The sequence below is a fragment of the Sturnira hondurensis genome, unplaced genomic scaffold (assembly GCF_014824575.4).
Source record: "Sturnira hondurensis isolate 20B ecotype Veracruz unplaced genomic scaffold, ASM1482457v3 Scaffold0006571, whole genome shotgun sequence".
Classification (NCBI taxonomy): Eukaryota; Metazoa; Chordata; class Mammalia; order Chiroptera; family Phyllostomidae; genus Sturnira; species Sturnira hondurensis.
Window position 1 is genome coordinate 2,815,276 of NW_028079202.1, and position 6,782 is coordinate 2,822,057.

The following is a 6,782-nucleotide window of genomic DNA, read 5'->3' on the forward strand; positions in this document are numbered from 1 at the left end:
ATAGTTATTATTGATAGACTTAGGATAACCAATAGATCATTAATATTGTCCTTGCCAGTCTCCATTTTACAGCTAGAATTGGAGAGGCCACAAAACATTGTAATTAAGAGTTAGAACTCAGACTTCTAGGACCTGGGCAGCAACCCCAGCTCAGACACATACTTAGTTAGGGCCAGTTACTTCCCTGAGAGTCAACTCATTAGTAGAAAGGGTTGTGAGGTGCTTAGAATACTGCTTGGTGTTTATAAGCATGTAGTCAGCACTCACTTTAAAGATACAGAAATGTAAAGTAGATGAATTTTTGTCCTGGGTTAGTCAGCTCCAAATTAAATGAACACTGCTTAAGGCAGTAATCAGGACTGTCTTGCTCCTAACCAAATGCCCGATACCTACCCCATGGCTTGAAATCAAGTGACCATACAATGAATAGTGTTGAAGGCAGGCAGGCAAAAGGAAGGAATGCTGTGGGGAAGGACAGGAAGACAGAAAGAGGGGAGTTTCTAACTAAAAGTAAGTGAATCATCAAGGACAATTCCCTTGTCTTGCATTAAGGAAAACATTGTTTTTGTTCAAAAGATTTCATTCTATTCCCTATGTTGTACATTACATTCATGCAGCTTATTTATATTAGGTCTGGTAGTTTGTAATGAATCACTATGACATGCACCTGAAACTAGGAGGATATAGTATGGCAATCATATGTAAATAAAATTCACCACAATGTTGATGAATTGTGGTGTCCAGTATTGGACAGAAGCTGAGACATGTTAAAGATTTGGGGAGAGTATGCAGAACTATAATAGGGAGTCGAGTTATTTCTATGCATGGGCAGCATACCTAGGGTATTGTGTGTATGTAGAGAGTTCATCATAGTGTCTGATTTCAACTTCCAAAATATGCCCCTAATTGATCCATTCATTTTCGTTTTCAGTCCAAGCCATAGATATCCCTCATCTGGACTCTTGTCATCTCTCCTGTTTTTCCTAGAGTATATGAAACCCTTATCCTGCTGTGTCTTCTACCTAAAGAGCCACACCCTGAGGTGTGCACAGGCAGTTTTTTTCCATCTCTCAGGCTTCAGCTTAGCTGCCACCAACTCACAGTGGCCTTGGTTGGCCACTCTACCTAAGCAGATCCTCCTTCCTAGGACTTATGAGAGCATGAAATGTGTGTGTGTGTGTATACACACAGAATATATATATATTCTTTCTTCTACTTGTCAAATGTATAGTTATTTAACGTATTTATTTGTTTCCTATAATAAATAAATGAATGAATAAAAGAATTTATTTCTGATTTGATGTCCCAAAGTTACTCTGAACTAGACAAGAACTTATTAAAGCAAAACATTTCCCAAAGACTTAGTTTTATGGTGGGGCCTACACATTGAAGTTAAACACATACTTTTCCAAGCTACATATCAGAGAGCACATATCAGTCACTGGTTCCTATTTATAGAAAAATAAAACCATACAAGTTGCTGGAAATTCATCTGCCTAACACAAGAATCGGTATGGTAATTTCTATCCCTTGGCCCTTCCATTCTTTGGAAAGTATCTGCTCCCATGGCATGGCTACTGAAATCCCAATTCAGGAATGAAAATCTGAAACCAAGCTATCTGCTTTTGTGTTCTCTGGCAATGCCTCATTCAAAATAATCCAAGAATGAAAATATGAGCTTAGCCATTTGCTTTTTTAAACACTGAACATGTTGATCTTGAAATTCCCTTGGATAGGCATTTACTCTTCACAAAGAAAAGAGTTCCTGTTGACTTTGTCTTATTCAAGTATCTAATAATATGATAGCCTCCAATATATGTTCACTCTGAACAGATGGACTTTTAGCCAAATTATCACATCAACTTATCATAATACATTAAAAAACAGAGGTTGAAAGAGTTTGTAGGGAGAGCATTTAAGATTTGAGGCCCTGAAATGACAGTGCACTGAGTTTGAGAGCTGGTTCTCTACTCACATGCCATACGGCCTTGAGAAAGTTACCCTACCTATAAGATACCCTGTTTTCTTGGTCTATAAAATGGGAATAATAAGATACTTAATCAAGTTCTTCAGAGAACTAAATATGATACTGCATATAGAATATTTAGTATAATACCTTTCTCAATTCATGTTAGTTGATATAATTATAATGGTTATTATTAAAACTGTTATTGGTGCTTTGAGTTCAAAAGGATCTTATGGGTCTATGAACCCAAACTTCAATGAAGTTCCAGAAATCTCCTCTAAATTATTACAAATGGTCATTCAGACTCTCATTCCCAAATGATTCCAATGAACAGCTGCTACTCAAATTACAAAGGAGATTATTCCATTTTGCACAACTCTATTTTTTAAATAATTTTGTGAGCATAAGTCTTTCTTCCTCTCATTTGGGCCACAGTTTTGTCCATTAAACAGAATTGGAGAGTTCCAGCCAAGATAGAGGCATAGGTAAAAATGCTTCACTTCCTCACACAACCAAACAAAGGATAACAACCAATTTAAAAACCATACCCATTCAGAAGTACCATAAAATCAAACTACATGGAACTCCAACAACCAAGGAGTTAAAGAAACATTCATCCAGACTGGTAGGAGGGGCAGAGATGAGAAGCCAAGTAGAAAGGATGTGGGGCAAGGTAGCAGACCTGGCAGGAGAGGCAGGGCTGGCTGAACAGAAAATTAAAGACTCAAAACCTCAGGCTCTAAAACACTGTGGGGGTGGAGGTGAAGGGGAAACTCCCAGTCTCACAGGAGAATTGGAAAGTAGGGCTAGAGCAGAGAGGTACTGTTCCATCTCTGACCACTCCCTCACAGACAGCACCACAATGCAGCAAAGAGGGTTGCTCTGCCCTGGTGAATACCTAATGCTCCAACCCTGTACAACATAACAGGAGCAAGACAAAGAAGCATGGCCCCCCAAAAAGAACAGATCAAAATTCCAGAAAAAGAGCTCAATGATGAGGAGATAAATAACTTGCAGAGTTCAAAACACTGATAATCAGGATGCTCACAAAATTCATTGAGCTTGGTCACAAAATGAAGGAAGAAATAAAGCTACACAAAATGAAATAAAGCAAAATATACAGGGAGCCAACAGTGGAGGGAAGGAAAACGAGACTCAAATCAATGATCTAGAACAAAAAGAAAAAAAATAAACATCCAACCAGAACAGAATGAAGAAATATAATTTTTTAAAAAGTGAGGAGAGGCTTAAGGTACCAATGGGACAACTTTAAGCTCTACAACATCTGAATCATAAGGGTGCCAGAAGGAGAGCAAGAAATTGAAAACATATTTGAAAAAATAATGAGGCAAAACTTCTCCAATATGATAAAAGAACTAGACTTCCAGGAAGTCCAGGAAGCCCAGAAAGTCCCAAAGAAATTGGACCCAAGGAGGAACACACAAAGGCACATCATCATTACATTAGCCAAGAGAAAAGGAGACAGTTACCTACAAAGGAGTTCCCATAAGACTATCAGCTGATTTCTTAAAAGAAACCTTAGAGGCAAGGAGGGGATGAGAAAAGTATCCCAAGTCATGAAAGGCCAGTACCTACATCCGAGATTACTCTAACCAGCAAAGCTATCATTTTGAATAGAAAGGAAGATAAAATGCTTTCCAGATAAAGTGAAGTTAAAGGAATTCATCATCACCAAGCCCTTATTATATGAAATGTTAAAGGGACTTATCTAAGAAATAGAAGATAAAAAACTATGACCAGTAAAATGACAACAAATTCATAAATATTAACAACTGAAACTAAAAACAAAAACAAAAACTAAGCAAACAACTAGAACAAGAACTGAATCAGACAAATAGAGATCACAGGGAGGGTTATCAGTGGGAATGCGGAGGGGAAGAATTAGGGGAAAGTTTCAGAAAATAAGAAAATAGACACAAAAGAGACAGAGGTAGTTGAAGAATAGTATAGGAAACAGATAAGCTAAAGAACTTATATGTAGCATGGACACGAACTAAGCAGGGGAATGTTGCAGGGTGAGGGGTGGTGCAGGAAAGAAGGGGGATAAAGGAGAAAATTGAGACAACTGTAATATTATAATCATAAAATATACTTAAAAAGTAAATAAACAATTGGATTAAACCATCAGCAGTAAGCTATCCCTTCAAATCTATGCAAATGGCCATGTTACTTCTCTTCTCCCATTGCTCACTGAATTGCCTGCATTTTCATATTGAGCTAAATACCCCTAGTGACTTGATTCACTCTGCTGATCATTCTCTTCTAAAAAACAGCTGAAAAAATCTGAACAATATACTTCAGAATTGTGTGATAAGAGCAGTGACCAGAAGTGCAATGACCTTCCTTTTTCTGGACTCTGTAATTCTTTTAACATAGGGTAAGGCACCTCAGTTTTCTGGCTCACACCTTCAGGTCATACTGAGCTTGCTCTCAATTAAAACATCGAAGTCTTTTTCATGTGAATATCCATTAAGCCACTTGCCCCTGCATCCTGTATTACTGTCAGCTCAGAGTTCCAGTCTGACAAAATCTTTTTGAATCCTGACTCTTTCTTTGACCATATTAATGATCACTTCCAGCTTTGTGTCAACAAATGTGGCTTGCCTTCCCTCTGTGTCTTCATTTAAATTGTTGATAAGTCTATCAAATAAGATCCAGTTTTGGACAAAAGCAAAGACAAAAACTTCATGATCATATCAATAGATGCAGAAAAAGCTTTTGATAAGGTACAACACCCATTTATGATAAAGGTATTCAGAAAAATGGGAATAGAGGGAACATTGCTCAATGTAATAAAGGCCATATATGAAAGACATTAAGCCAACATCATACTCAATGGGAAAAAACTGAAAGCTTTTCCACTAAGATCAGGAACAAGACAAGGTTGTCCACTTTCACCACGTCTATTCAATATAGTATTGGAAGTTCTAGCCACAGCAATCAGACAAGAAAAGGAAATAAAAGGCATCCAAATTGGAAAGGAGGAAACAAAACTGGTATTGTTTGCAGATGACATGATAGTGTACATGGAAAATCCTATAGCCTCTACCAAAACACTGCTCGAACTAATAAATGAATTTGACAAAACAGCGGGTTACAAAGTCAATATCCAGAAATCAAAGGCATTTTCATATACCAACAATGAAGCAGCAGAAGCAGAAATCAAGAAAAAAATCCCATTCGATATAACAAAAACAAAAATAAAATATCTGGGAATAAACCTAACCAAGGAGGTAAAAGACCTGTATTCAGAAAACTATACAACACTGAAGAAAGAAATCAAGGAAGACACAAACAAATGGAAACATATGCCGTGTGCATGGATTGGAAGAATTAACATCATGAAAATGTCCATACTACCAAAGAAATTTACAGATTCAATGCAATACCTATTAACGTACCAATGGCATATTTCACAGACATAGAAAAAACACTTCAAAAATTTATGTGGAACCATAAAGGACCCTGAAAAGCAGCTGCAATTTTGAGAAAGAAGAACAAAGTAGGAGGGATCACAATACCTGATATCAAACTGTATTACAAGGCCACTGCAATCAAAACAGCTTGGTACTTGCATAAAAACAGTCACATAGACCAATGAAGCAGAACAGAGAGCCCAGAAATAAACCCAAATCTCTACAGTCAATTAATATTCGACAAAGGGGGCAATAACATAAAATGAAGTAAAGACAGCCTCTTCAACAAATGGTGTTGGGAGAACTGGACAACTATGTGCAAAAAAATGAAAATCGAGCACCAACTTACACCATACACCAAAATAAATTCAAGGTGGATAAAAGACTTAAATATAAGCTGGGAAACCATTAAAGCCCTAGAGGAGAGCATTGGCAGGAAAATCTCAGATATTCCATGCAGCAACATTTTTACTGATATGTCCCCTAGAGAAAGCAACATAAAGGAAAGAATAAACAAATGGGATCTCATCAAACTTAAAAGTTTCTGCATGGCTAAGGAAAACAGTATCAAGATAAAAAGAGAAGCAACAGCTTGGGAAAACATATTTGCCAATGATACCTCAGACAAAGGTTTAATCTCCAAAATATACAAAGAACTCACATGACTCCACTCAAAGAAGACGAGCAACCCAATTAAAAAATGGGCAAAAGACTTGAACAGACACTTCACCAAGGAGGACATACAGAGGATCCAGAGACACATGAAAAGATGCTTGATATCACTAGCTATCAGAGAGATGCAAATTAAAACCACAAGGAGATATCACTTTACACCAGTCAGAATGGCTATCATAAACAAAGAAACAAACAAGTGTTGGAGAGGTTGTGGGGAAAAGGGGACTCTAGTTCACTGTTGGTGGGGTTGCAGACTGGTACAACCACTATGGAAAACAGTATGGAATTTTCTAAGAAAACTAAAAATGAATGTGCCTTTTGACCCAGCAATTCCACTGTTAGGAGTATATCCTAAGAACCCTGAAACACCAATCTGAAAGAACCTATGCACCCCAATGTTCATAGCAGCACAATTTTTTATAGCCAAGAGTTGGAAGCAACCTAGATGCCCATCGGTAAATGACTGGATCAAAAAACCATGGTACATTTACACAATGGAATTCTATGCTGCAGAAAGGAAGAAGGAGCTCCTACCCTTTGCAACATCATGTATGGAACTGGAAAGCTTTATGCTGAGCGAAATAACCCAGGCAGTGAAAGACAAATACCATATGATATCACTGTTAATAGGAATCTAAACAACAAAACAAACAAGCAAGCAAAATGTGACCAAAGACACTGAAATACAGAACGAGCTGACAGGG